A 15,350-nucleotide genomic window follows, 5' to 3' on the forward strand; every position below is an offset into this window, starting at 1 on the left:
GCGAGAGGTCAAGGTTATGGATCCCCTCAAGTATCCGATCACGGTCCACTAGCTGTTCCTCTTATTATTATTATTATTATTATTATTATTATTATTATTATTTGGCAAGCGCTTTGTGTATTTTTATTGCCTTGTTCAATTTTTTAAAAGGAAATAAGCCATATTATACTTACTGTATATATTATTTCTAAATAATAGGAGGAAGAGAGCAGGATACGATAATATAAGAGAAATTTCTAAAAAACAAACATTTACTACCACCATAATGGTGGAAACTTCTTGCGCATTAGGACAACAGGTGTAAGATGCATCGTATTTGAATATTAAGAAGCCTCGAAATAAGCTCTCTCTCTCTCTCTCTCTCTCTCTCTCTCTCTCTCTCTCTCTCTCTCTCTCTCTCTCTCTCTCTCTCTCTCTCTCACCCGGTGCACAGAGTGGGAAGCGTTCAACGGTCTTTTCCAGTTCCGGCAATTGCATGACGACGATTAACGACACTAGTCTTGCTTCCGTTAGTGAGGAAAGGCTCGTTAGCTGGAGGGGGAGTTAGTTAACTCGAGCTCATTCCCACTAGGGCCGGTTTGTTTCCTGCTTAGTTTCCAAAATCTACTTAGATAGCTTACTAGGAGAACTATAAATAGAGAGAATTTTTTAACTTGTTCTACGAAACGGTCAGTCGGTTGTCATGACGAGTGACAGACAGAACCTGCTTAATGGCGGTAATTTGAGTGATATTTATGCGTACCTGAGTTCCCATCTTGAAACGGTGGAAAATAAACCTTATGATAAAGTATATATTGCCCACATCCTGCACAGCTGGACGTAGGATAATTTCGAGCGTTTTTTGTCAATTTTGCCATAAAAGCTGTCTTATTTCACATAATTTGAAATTGAAACTAACTCATTACTCAAACTAATTGAATTTAATAAAATGCAAAACAGCCATTGACATTCTCTTATTTCTATCACCACTCTCACACTCTCAGTTTCTGTTTTTTTTTTCCTTTTTTTTAGTGGGGGGGGTTGGATAACTCATGATGTCCACCCATTGTATTTATTGTAAAATTTTATGGTCAATGACATGGTACTGGTATAAGGCCTGGTTAAAGCTAATGAGCAGATCACAATTATTTTCCCCTGGTTTGGGGGAAAAGTATCTCTCTCTCTCTCTCTCTCTCTCTCTCTCTCTCTCTCTCTCTCTCTCTCTCTCTCGTAGAGAGGTAATGCGGACAATGTGTCACGTGCATAGGGGTATATCTTCATACACTTGGGGGCTGAATAGCCTTAGGGCCCCAGCGCCGGGTTATTTAAACAATGTTACACATAAAAATAGTATTCAGGCTCCCTGAAGGGTGGGGAAAACCTCCCTACTGAAACCCCTCATGCTTCCCCCATACGTGAACCCCCTAGGAGGATATATTTTTCCTCCAGGTGAGCCCTACTCCCCATACGAGGCCCCCGTTCCCCATAGCCCCCCTCCCCCCCAATCCCCATATCCTCCGAAGAAGAGGGGAAAAATACCGGTAGCAATCGGTAAACAGCAGGTGCGGCGAACGGAGTTACGTAGGAATAAAGAGAAATGCATGACTGCACTGCCCAACGGTACGGTGAACAGAAAATGGGACTGACGTCTTCGAGAAGGGGTTGGTTCACATTGATTCGGACACTGAGCAAAGTTCTCAGCGGTCATTCCCATCTTACATATATATATATATATATATATATATATATATATATATATATATATATATATATATATATATATATATATATATATATATATATATATATGATTACTCTCTCTCTCTCTCTCTCTCTCTCTCTCTCTCTCTCTCTCTCTCTCTCTCTCTCTCTTCTCGTTTTTACATTTTCAAACAGGAAATTTGTACTTATATATACGTGTATGAGACGTAAAATTAGAAGTTTTTCGTATCATTCAAGTAGTCAGTTAGCTGTGCAGGACTTTTGTTCGATATACCTTATTTAAATCTTTAAACAAGAATCTGTGATGAGAGAGAGAGAGAGAGAGAGAGAGAGAGAGAGAGAGAGACTCCAGAACTTTAATCCTCCGTCATGACGGTGGGAAGAGAGACAAAATGTTTCGCTCAAGTGTTCCTCAAGGTGACCTTCACGGAGCAAAGCTCCCGGGGCGCTTCTGGCGAAGTCAGTGTTCTTGCGATTCCTCCTCCCCCTCCCCCTCCTCCCTTATACTTCTGGTGCTCCCCCTCGAGTCTCAAGCCCCTCTTTTCTTCCCCTCCGCCTCGCTCCTACTCTCCTCCCCCCCCCCCTCCTCCTTCTTAGCAGTTTTCTAGCGGTTTGTAAAAAGCTCCTTCTTGACGTCGGGCTCGTGCGTTCTCCATCAAACCCGTTTTCTAAAATCCAATTCTCCGTTTTCTGTTTTCTTCCTTACTCCTCTCTTATCATCGTTTCGTTGACCTAGTCCATCGTTCCCTTCGTGTTTTCGCCTTCGGCCAATCGTCCTCTTCTTCCTCCATTCCCTTCTTCCTTTCACTGTCGGGTGTTGATGGGGCAAAACTTCTCGTCACATCCGTCTCGGTGTTCTCAGTTTGTACTTGAAATATGTTGATTTGAAAGAGCTTTATGTGATTGCGGAGGAAGTTAAAAAAGTACCGTACAAGGAAGGTTATTATCATTAGCGTTATTGTTGTCGTTGTTTTTGTCGTTATCATCATTATTCAATATATCTTTTCACATTATACATTCGACTACACGAAACTTCAATACTGATGCCATTAAGAAACCCAACCTTTAACCCCCTACCCCACCCCCATAAATGATAAGCCTATTGAAAGCATCCAGAAATGAGCGATCGTGGTGTCTTGGGCCTTCGAAGGGATTTTTCACTTCTCTCTACTCGGGTCCTTATTTGGGATGCTTACATTTCCGTGCTTTCCTTTTTATAGGGAGTTTTAGGCTTTGACGTTGAATAGATCCAGGGATCTTTGGATGATCTATGACCTCTATTTAAAACGTTTGCCAAAGGATCTTTTGGTTATCGCACTTATTCTGGAAGATCGTCGCAGATTTCCCAACTTGAGACCGTGTTACAGAACAAGGAATTTAAGGCGGAGTCTTGAAAAGTCATAAATTATAACCAGACAAAAATATAGATGAAAGTTGAAATTTGGAGTAAATTTTTGTTAGGAAGAGATTGAACACTGAATTGAAGATGTAGAGTGCAAAAAAAAAAAAAAAAAAAAAAAAAAGTATTTCCATATTGACAAGGATTTTGTCATGCGATTCTAATAAATAATATTCATCATTCGTAAAATAATTGCATGAGGTAAAAGAGAAATAAGCGTTTTTGCAACATTTGTAAAATCTGTTAACGACAAATCAACGATATAAGATCGCTTTTTATACCCTTAAAAGCTGGAATGCAAAACCGCCTACACACCCAACCTGCATCATTTAGATTTAAAAAAAAAGAAAAAAAGAAAATTCAATTCAAACCACTTGTTATAGCGAGAGGTAAAGCCAACTTCTCAACCATTGCTAACCGCCGTATAAGAGTTCAAGGCCAATACGCTCTCTCGCGCACGCATTCATGCACACACATACGTACGCACTTGCTCATTGCTGGGTGCCTGTGTAGTTTTTGTTATTGTAATATTCTTTTAAATCTAACTCAGCCTGTAGTTTTGAATTCATTAGAACGCTGGTGCCATCGGGACCAGGCAAAGTTTTTGAAACCGAAGGTCCTGTGCCGTTGTGAGCTGACTTAGCAAATTTGAAAATACCATTGTGATGATAACAACTGTGTATATATGGCGAGTAATCGTGGACCGGTTTCCTTTTTCCGGGTTGCGCTCTTTTATTATGCAAAGTCCCGAATATATAGGAGTGCTTTTTCGACCCTGAACTGGACAGCCTGTGGTGGTGTGGCGTAAACTTACGTCACGTAATTACAGTACGCTTCTATCGCCCTCTTGTTCTGTTGCCTGTCTCGGCCCCGTTGGATTATCGCTAAATTGTAATAGCAAACTTTTTTTAGCGTCTGTTTTGTGTGGACTTTTAGTGACTGTTGTTTTTAATTTAACTAAATTAGGTTTAATTCAGAAATAATAAATTTTTCATACTCATCAATGAGTTGCGAAACTTGTGGTAGGGATGACAATGACAATTTTGAACAAAAGATGAAATTTCAATGAGATACCGCTAAATCATTGTTCTCTCTCTCTCTCTCTCTCTCTCTCTCTCTCTCTCTCTCTCTCTCTCTCTCTCTCTCTGGAACACGGAAGCTTTGGAGCGGATGTAAGAACACTTACTACACACACACAGACATACACCCAAGCGTGAAAATACCTACCAAAAGTCAATTGATATCTGATACTTCTTCATAACTATTTTTAAACTCATCTTCGATATCTTGATAACTAAGCATATTACTCGGATATTCGTCGAGATTTGTTGTTTAGGAGAAAAAGAAATTAAACAATATTATTTTTTTTTTTTTTTTTTTTTTTTTTTTTCCGCTGAGCTGTCGCAACCAGAAACATCGTAAATCCTATTCTAGTTAATATTGCATCTCTATATCTTGGGTTAAATAGTGGTACTCAGTATAATGGGCAAATAATATTTAACAGGAATAATCTACTGGTTAAAAGAAATGCCCAGTTTTCTTCACTGCTACTCTCTCTCTCTCTCTCTCTCTCTCTCTCTCTCTCTCTCTCTCTCTCTCTCTCTCTCTCTCTCTCTCCTTCTTCTTCTTCTTCTTATTGTTGTTGTTCTTCGTCATTTCAAAATCACATCATTAATTTTGATTTTGTTTTCTTCCCCAGATGAGGAACACAGCTACTGGCAAGATGATGCCCGTCCCCGCAGTCCCAGCCGTCTGGATTCCTCAGCGGAGCGCCCTCATCGCAGCCTGCCTCCAATTGGCCTGTTCCTCCCGAGGAATTCCTTCGAAGAACCCATCCGCCAGTTCTTCCTTCGCCAGATATGCTTATTCCTCCCCAGGAGTCTCCGCTAGACTACCATGTACCTCGACGATCACCCTCCCCTCGCCTACCCCCTTTCCGGGATGTCAGACGCCACCAGAGTCCTCCATCTCCTATGGAATGTGATCAGAGATCCCCCAGGTACCAGGAAGATCCTGCTCTGCCCTTCGATCTCACCACCAGGCGAGCTAGATCCCCTCGAAGTGTGTCCCCACAGTCCCTCCACCCGTCTATGGCGTCAATGCGTCTGAAGGAGTACACCAACGCTGAAGACGGAGGCAGTCAGGGTAATGGTGGGGGTCCACCTCCAAGTCAACACTGCAGCAGTTCCAACGAAAGTTACATGAATGCCTCGCAGACCGGTATGGCTTTCTTTGGAAATCTAGGCCTCAGTGGGGATAAAGGTGGCCTCGGAGGTGGTGACGGTGGCGGCGGGGACGACAAACTCCCCCAGGGGGCATTTCAGGGCTGGAAAGTGCTTCCTTCATGCCACCAATCCCAGGGCCTGTCGAACCCCACGTGTATCCCTTGCCGGAACACTGCCGCAGCATACCCCTGACGACCAACGACACCTCTCCCGCTTTCCCGGCCCCAACACACTTCCGCGAGAAGCAGCAGACCCTCTTGTCCCCTCAGCCGGATTTGCAGCAACTCCAGCAGCAGCAGCCTCAGCAGTACCAGCATCAACAGACCCAGTATCAGCAACATCATTTGCAGATACAGCAACATCAGCAACAGCCCCAGCAGACGCAGATTTCCTATACCATCCCACCTCCGTCTCCTTCACCCTTACCTGTGTCACCACCTTTAAGTTGCACCACCTCGCCTCTCACCAACGGTAACACCATTCTCAGGTCGCCTTCTGATCATACCTTTGACACCATCACGACCCAGACACAGGTAAGAAAGAAGTTCACAGTCTCCCCTCTTCCTTCTTTCAAACTTTATGGAACAAATTAGTGTTTGCCAAATTTCATCATCCATATTGATGAATGGTATTTGCCACAATAATTCAACTTTGTCAGTTATGATCTTATTAAAGAAAGGTATTTTCTCCTTTTCCAGGTTCCTCTGGTTTCATCGACAGAGCTCCAGAATGGTTTTGGGGAAAAGTCTCCCATGTCACCACAGTACATGCAGACGACTTACCCAAGCAGACCATCCCCAGGTGGGACATCCTTAGGGGATGCTTCTTCTCCGCCGCTGCATGATCTACAGGTAAATAGCATATGAGCTCAACATTATTATTATTATTATTATTATTAGTCAGGCAACCATTTAGTTGGAAAAGCAGAATGCTACAAGCTTAGGGGCGTATCAGGGAAAGTAGCACAGTTGGAAAAAAATTAAGTCAAGAATAAACTTCAGATGAATTAAAAAAAGCATTTATATATAGTATATTAAGATAGATAGGAATTTAAAACGGGTTTATGTAGTTCAATATGATTTATAAACCTGCTGGTAAAACTCTCTACATAACGATTCAAACTTTGAAATAGAAAGAATTAGCTGTATAGTATTCTCATTCCTCCTTATGCTCTTGTCATGCAGAAATTGTAATAATATCTTTCTCGCTTTTCAGCGCGAGGTTCCCCTCCAGGTCCGAGTATCCATTCTGCAGCAACGTCTTGGCCTTCCCGAAGATACACCTCTCGAGTTTGTCAACGGAGGGCATGGCATCAAAAATCCTTTGGCTCCAAATCTTGAGGGCCCTCGCCCTGACGTGCCTGAAAAACTACCTCCACCTCCCCCACAAGGTAAGAAATAATATTTATCAGATATATATTTAAAAATAAGTAAAATATGGTTTATCAAGCAAATAACTTTCCTTGAGTTTTCCTCAATTCAACTATCTGATATATTTACAGTGATTGAAGAGGAGAGTTACAAGTTTATCTTCGAATTTCCCTCATTTAACTATTTTCTTTATTTACAGTGATTGAAGATGAGGGCAACAAGTTCGTGTGTCGCATTTGCTCGAAGTCCTTCACCCTTCAACGCCTTCTTAACCGCCACATGAAATGTCACTCTGACGTTAAGCGTTACCTCTGCACATTCTGCGGAAAGGGTTTCAATGACACCTTCGATCTGAAGAGGCACACTCGTACTCATACAGGTAACTATCTTTCGGTTATATATTTGAGAATGAAACGATCAAGATGGAAAAAGAGAAGTTGAGTTATCGCGCATCCTCCAAAGACACCAGTTATACTTTATGACGTCATACGGGGAAAACCGCTGTAAACTTTACTGAGAGATGCTGTTGTCTTTTATATGGATATTTAATTGTTTTCGTATATATTATGCTTATTCTATCCCAAACAGCTTTTTAAATGTATGATGTTAGATATGGAAGGAAGTAAAACAAACTTTATTGATTTATCCCACTTTTATTATTACATTTCTGTTGAAAATAATTTTTATTTTTTATTCTATTTAAAATTTTTGTACAAGATCTCTACTTTCCTACACTTACAAAAAAATAAATATAAAAAACTCATTATATTGGATTTAAAATGAACATTTGCTTCCGTAAAATGATCAAGAATATTTACTTTTTCTTTTGCCTACTTAAGCAAGAAACCTCCCTCTCTCTCTCTCTCTCTCTCTCTCTCTCTCTCTCTCTCTCTCTCTCTCTCTCTCTCTCTCTCTGCAGATAAATACACATAGACTTGCGGCTACTCTTAACATTACCCATTCCTATATATTTTATTTCTATTAGAAATCTTATCTATATATCCTTTACATATTTTGAGCTTATAGAGCTATTTGCCGTAAAAGCCAGGACATTTTCATTCATATATTTTATCCAATAGCTGTAGCCATATGAAAGTCTTAGGGTTAACTCATTTATCGTAAATGTTCGATGTAAGTGGGAAGAAAAGCAGTTAATTACCCAGTTTCCTAACTTTTTGCATTTTTCTTTCAATTACATTACCTAAAACAACCGTAAAGGGTACAGTTCACTATAATGTGTGATAGATGCTATCCTTACCATGGGAAGAAATCATTGATATTGGTCCTCCACCACTCCTGCCCAGTAAATTTCGCCAAATGACGTCATGCGTAGGGAGGTTTTAAAAACTCGCCCTCTCTGTAACTCGCCTAACTCTTCTTCCATCTTGGAAATTGCATGTTAGTAATGTCATATTTTTCCTTTAGTTTTATCGAGTGCAAACCTCGACTATCTTTAAATGTAATCCTTTGACTTTTCCTCCAGGTGTTCGCCCTTACAAGTGCAATCTGTGCGAGAAGTCCTTCACTCAGCGGTGTTCTCTGGAATCCCATTGCCTCAAGGTCCACGGTGTACAGCATAGCTACGCCTACAAGGAGCGGCGATCCAAGGTTTACGTGTGTGAAGAGTGTGGCCACACCACAGGAGAACCCGAGTGCCACTATGTTCACCTGAAGGATAACCATCCCTACAGCCCGGCGCTTCTCAAGTTCTACGACAAGCGCCACTTCAAGTTCAACAATTCGAACTTCACAAATGTTCTCCTCATGAGTCAAACGTAGTAGTAGTGGAAGTGTTAACTGTGATGTAGTTGAAGAGAGAAAACCTCACATAAATGTCATAATTGTTTCTCTCAGGATATTTGGAAGATTGTAATTATAAAGCTTAATGTACTTTATAATAATTTATGACCCATTTGGGGAGGTTGCTCTTTTTTTCAAATATTGCACTCTGTGGTTGTGACCTCTTTTGAATGACGTTTCGGTCTATGATAGCTTCGTAACCTACAAAACCTCACATACAGTGTCACTGTTGCTTGCTATTGACATAGATTTAGCCGAACAAAACTTAGCTGAGTTTCTCTGAAGGGTCGTTATCATCTTTACCTGGTGCAGGATAGGTTAGGTTGCCTAAGGAAAGACTTTTCTGACGGAGGTTGGAGAAAGGGGAGTCTTGCTTCTCTGTTTAGCTTTTTACCTCATGGATGAGTTGAGAAATACGTGTACATAGGGTGGCGAAATACACCTCGAGGGCTTTGGGGGATTATTTTTGTATCGTGCTTTTTTATAAAAAGGAAATAATTCTATGGCATTATATGGATAGCTATATATATATTATGAAATAGGACTGAAGTATTAGCACGAAGAGAATGCATGTCTTTATTTGATAAGAAACTAAGATTATTGTTGATCTAGTTTTCTAGCACATCGTAGGAATAGATGAGATCACATCTTCAAAGACTGTATGAAACAGAATGAAGATATGTTTTGTATGTGCGTAAGACAAATGGCTACATCTTCCCTACATGTAGCCAAAACAAAGTTTTTTATGTCTCTTTGGTACTTCAACTGTCGATTTCCAAATATTTTCACGATTACAAATCTTGCTCTTCTGTCATGTGTTATATGAAAGGGCAGTTATTTAATTTAAGAGTTTTAATGAAGTAGGGTCATGGCGCTATGATGATTTTGATTGACAGAATGTTCGAATCGATGCAATATAGGTTAAGACAAATAATGGCTGAGCCAATGATTATATCTTTATACCACGCTGCACTTTTTGTTTGTTTTCAAGATGAGATTTTATATGTTATATACGTTTTAATCCCGCAAATCTTTCATATTTCATTTGCATATTCTTTGCATAAACTGTATCTCGTAGAATCTCTTTTTTTTACTATTATTGAAAAAAGGGAGATTTTTTTATTCTCTCTCATATAAGACTTTCCTAGCTTTGGCCCAGTGTTTATACTTGGCAGCTCTTTGTATCATCAGCTCTTGCTTCAGTTTTCCTCTTCCTTTTCGATCATTCAGTCATTCCATTTTATTGTGTAATTAATTCAACAGTTAAGTGTCGCACTGTAGGCGCTACCGTAATTGATCTCCAATTATTTGGGCATTAAAGATTCTTGGTGCTCGACAATGAAACAGTGATATATTATTACTTTAATGTAAGAATACGTATTGTCGCAACCTGCCAATGATATGCAGGGCTTCTTTGACGACATATTTTTAGTATTCAACCTTTCCAAGGGCATATGTTGTGGCTCTCTCTCTCTCTCTCTCTCTCTCTCTCTCTCTCTCTCTCTCTCTCTCTCTCTCTCTCTCTCTCTCAGGGCTGAGAGTGTAGTTGGCCCTTTTTTCAGGTGTCACAAAGTGGGGATTAGGGGGACATTACTTCGGTGGCCTTTCTGAAAACTTTTAATAGCTTCCAAAGAATCTACGCAGACATTAAAAATTCGTCTGTTTTTAAGTGGTTGGTTCGTAGCTTAGAAGTGGTACACGAAGAAAGGTCTGTCAAGTTACATTATTAGTTTTAAACCGTGAGGCCTCTTCGCGTAATTAAAACAAGAATATAAAACCTTTTACTGTTAGGAAAATAAGGGGCCCTTTGAAAATGAATGGTACTTATGATTATATTTGCGCGGAGGTCGAACGTTGCATTTCAAAAGCTGTCAAATTCCAATAATCCTCGGTAAGACACCTTGGACGAAACGTAGCTGGTCATAGTTTGTGGTCAACCAAGTTTTTTTTTTTTTTTTTTTTTTATACTTTGACTGGCCGTGGGGTATACACACACGGCAGTAGTCCTGGGTTTACCGTAGATCCCCCTTCGTCCCTACTCCATATTTTTATTGTATTATTGCCGGTGAAGTACAAGATGTTTGGTGTAAATAAGCTGTAAATAATTCGTTACTTAGTATTTTTTATAAACAGTGCTACTAGCTTATGTTCTGATTCCTTTCTCGTTTCATCTAGCTCTGTGAGAATTCTGTCTGTTCACTTCTGTAGGAATGATGATGCCTGTCCCGAGTCTGAAAAACTTGTTATACGAATAATTAAAGGAATTTTTTAGGCAAATGGTTAATTTTTCAGTTTCGTTAACTACATTGAGTGGCTCAGGATGGATTATCCATTACTAGAAAGGGGCATTTCATTCTCATGCACTTTCAAAGCTCCTGGATTCTTACGCAGCATTAATATTGTAACCAGGAAATCCTTGACACTTTACAAGTCTTCCAGTTTATCTTCAAACGACATTGGAAAACTCTTTTCCGAATTTTACCTTCCCTACATCTCTTGTTATCAACGTCGTTCTCTATCGTCTGAAATGATCATGATCAACATCATGCAATATCTAGAAGTTTATGTTAAGTTATGCAGTTGTTATCTTCCATGTTTTTTTTTCGTGACAGACACTGATAATTTATGAGACATTTATGTAAATACAATTAACAAACTTTTTTTTTTTTTTTTTTTTTTACTTCCACATATGATTATTCTGGCGACCTTATTTCTGACGTTGGTTAACAAATAGTGGGTGTCTGCTTGATTGTTCGATTACGCCTCTTGATTGGTATTTAAGTCTTCAAAATAAAGAAATGAATAATGAGGTTACTTTGGAGTTAGTAGCCTCTGCAGGCTGCAATATTATGTACGTGCGCGACGTTTTTGAAGGTATACATGCAATGAGAGACGTTGAATGGGAAAATTAGTAGAACCCTACCTTTGATCAAAGACTGTTATCTGGCAGACATTTCTTATGGATGTTCTAGTTGCAGTGATTATGGGGCTCTGCAGCTGTTTTCTTGAGATTTTTTTTTTTCACGCTTGTTTTTTTTTTTTTTAAGATGAGAAAAAAAATTTTCTTTTCACACAATCATTATTAGCCTGCCTTGCAACAGCGGTACTTGGAGTTTTGGCAGACGATGCAGATAATGCCTCAGTGCTTATTACAGAGGAAATGACCCAATTGGTGCTTGATGAGATTGTGTCTGGCTTTAAGAGTCAATTTGAAATGCTACAAATTGAAACAATGATGTTTGTGTGGAAAGAAATTTTAAGAAATGGGTAAGGGACTGCAAATAAGCAACATTTGCACTTGCAAGACCATTCTATATTCTTCTAAACAGATTAGTAAGGAATTTTAGTAAAAGCGGCTCTGCTCTATTGAACAACCAACTATTTTAGGTGTCAAATATTATTTCCTTCCTATTTTACTACTTCTTTGATGTAGTAAGGCTTTTTTCCTTCAATAGGTGTGATTTTTAACTACTGAAATTCACCGTTGTTTTAGCCTCTTACGGGTTGCAGAGAATGCTATTATTTTTGTGTTCTTCCCATTTTCCATTGAGCTTTTATTTATGATTTCCATTCCAAGGATTTGTTGAGTCTTTTACAGTCAAATATTCTATATAAATTATATATATTTTTTTCCAAATGTGTTCCCTCTCAAGTATGTCTTTTCTTTTATTGTCTTCTCTTGTCATAAATGTACATAAATGAAAACTAAGAAAATATAATTTTTTTTTTTGAATGAAATTTGTTTTATTCAAGAAACCCTTTTTTCAGACATGTTAGTAATAGTAAAATGTGTAACCATGAAATTTTCTAGGAAAAGTCATTATGAGTATTTCGAAACTACAGATTGAAAATATAACAGTGAACAGAAAAATTAAAGAATACATATTCAATGAAATCTCTGTACTCTCGTAAAAATAAAGGTTACAACGCTTTACGTAGTCCTCTGGTGATACATTAGTAAGAAATATATAAGACAGGTTAGCTACAGGAGTTCCCTTGTTAAAAGTTAGTATTATTGTTACAGTGTTATTAGTAGTAAATCTTTACTATTAGTAGGAGTAATTATTTAAATTCTAGTAGTAATACTGGTCTTAAGAAAGAACAGCTTTCATGTTAGCTAAGAAAGTAATTCTCTTATTATTATTGTTATTATCAATGAGTTACAAGCTCAAGGGCTCCAACAGGAAAGTAGCTCAGTGAGGTAAGGAAATCAGAGACCAACAAATAAGCTGTACATAAGTAATGAATGATATATATATATAAGATATTTTGAGATCAGTGACAAAGTTAAAGTAGATATCATAAATAAACTATAAGACGAGGCTTATGTCAGCTTGTTCAACATAAGAAAAACCTTTGCTACGACATTAGGAAGACCATTCCGAAATCTAGTCACAGCTAGAACAAAATATCGAGAATGCTGTGTAGTGTTGAGCCATATGATGGAGAAGGTAAGGCTGTATACTTAGCACTACTCACAATATGGTAGAGCTTGAGAAGATACGAATGCAAAAGGTGGTCAGAATTAGAAAAAACAAATCTTGTGTAACATGCACAGAGAACTAACTGAGTGACGGTGCCAGAGATTAATATCAGATCAGGATTGAGAAATTTAATAGACCGTAGGTTTTTATCCAACAAATAAGATGAGAGTCACCAGTTGCAGACCAGACAGAAGAATATTCTGGACAATGTAAAATGAAAGAATAAATTCATTTCGTTAGAATTAGATAAAATAAGAAATTAATGAAAAAAATAATTTTTAGTTTTACGTAATATAAATAATAACGTCAAAAATATTGATTTACACAAATCAGCCACCATTTTTATTCAGAATAATTCACTGTAAAAATATAAATGAATAAACTGGAAATTTTAGTGAGAAATTCACTTTTTTTCTTTTAAATCTTTTATCCTCAAGATTTTGAAGTCCTAACTTAATACACACATACACCTTTAATACAATAAATACATGAAGGTTTAGTTAAGTGAAGAACCAGTTTAGATAGGTATGACAGCTTCATTATAAAAACTTGAACACCAAAACCTCAGATCATTGTGCACTTGTCTTAGGTGGTGATTGCAAGATACCCATACGTACTTGATGTCACCTCAGACGATGCTAGATAGACCAAGATGGAATAAGATGTAGACTGGGTGTGTATATATGTACATAGATATGCATCAAGCCACGTAAATCTACTGATGTCATTGGGGTGAAAGTACAAACTCCTAACAAGTTTTTGTTTTGTTTTTCTATCGGGCCTTGAGATATTTCACGCTTATCATGTGCTATATGTCGTATGTTTTAATAATGTGCATAGACATAAACATATAAGGTGTACAGTATATGTTCCACTAACAAAGATGTCCATTTGTATAGACGACGATGACGACGACGACTGGGGAGAAAAAGCTGTAAGTCTTTTTTTTCTAAATAGTAGTTACAATCTGAGTTATCATTGGCTGAGATCTTTTTTTCATAGAACAAAGAATGCTTCTAAGGGGCATGGCTTATTCTAAATACTTAAGAGAGTCTATAGTGTTTCCTATGGAACCAGAATAACTTTATGACTACCAATGATTAGATTTTTTTATGAACACTTTAGTATGTCTCCAAGAGCATAATTTCGTTTTATAAGCAATTCATAGTTATTCATGCATAGCAATTATGTTCTAGCATGTATTTTCTTCAATTTCGTATGCACATACATCTTTGTAGGCTATCGTTTTGTCGAGCTAAATTTTTGTTTATACACTCAGACACACACAAACACGCAAAATCTCTCTCTCTCTCTCTCTCTCTCTCTCTCTCTCTCTCTCTCTCTCTCTCTCTCTCTACATTTATACTGTATATATATATATATATATATATATATATATATATATATATATATATATATATATATATATATAAGTATATACAGTACATATATGTATACATATATATATGTATATATATACATATATACATTATATATATATATATATATAGAGAGAGAGAGAGAGAGAGAGAGAGAGAGAGAGAGAGAGAGAGAGAGAGAGAGAGGTGGGGGGAGTCAGAGCAAGTTATAAAAAAGTACTATCATTGAAGGTTTCGGTTAATTAGGTTTAATATTATTATCATTATTATTATTATTATCATTATTATTATTATTATTATTATTATTATTATTATTATTATTATTATTATTATTATTATTATGATCATTCTTGACAGTTTTACTTATTTTTGTATTCCTGTAATCAGCTACCTATGTATTATGATAGTTACTTATTACTTATTACTAGTAAACGTCAATATATATTTACTAGAATTATACAATTATAGAGGGGAAAATTAATTCTTGATGGTATTCTGAAACAAAGACGTTTTATACTAGACAGGACGGTTAAGGTACTATAAACAGTAAGCAGTAACTGACAGTAAGTTTTATCGAATATTACTAAGGAAATACGTCCTGATTGATTTGATTGATTGATTGAAAGTTTTCTGGCATCCTGAACGTCCTGAAATGTCCGTTTATTGACGAAGCTGACTAACAAGTATATGGCGACCCGATAGCACAGGAAAGGTTCAAGTGCAGTAGAGCTCAAAATATTACAGCGCAAGCTATTATCTTTATACTTTGACTGGAAATAGGAATTTTTAAAGACAGTGTGCAACAGGTTTTTTCACTTTAGAATTTCACTAAATAGATGACATTAATCAGAGCAAAATTAAGAAACATAAAATTCCCAAAAGCACTAGCAGTAACGGTCGTTAAGTATATGGACTCCTCAAATAGTTTGGTTGACGTAGGAAAGTGGGACCACCATGGGTTGGTGTCTCGGAAAGTCTCACTTTTGTCTACC

At 37.7% G+C, this 15,350-nt stretch overlaps 1 pseudogene; it reads left to right on the forward strand.

Annotated features, from left to right (window-relative positions):
• LOC137654092 (uncharacterized) overlaps positions 1-12,182 on the forward strand; it is a 30,892-nt pseudogene extending 18,710 nt beyond the window's left edge.
• Positions 12,183-15,350: the final 3,168 nt, after the last annotated feature.

The sequence above is a fragment of the Palaemon carinicauda genome, chromosome 1 (assembly GCF_036898095.1).
Source record: "Palaemon carinicauda isolate YSFRI2023 chromosome 1, ASM3689809v2, whole genome shotgun sequence".
Taxonomy (NCBI): domain Eukaryota; kingdom Metazoa; phylum Arthropoda; class Malacostraca; order Decapoda; family Palaemonidae; genus Palaemon; species Palaemon carinicauda.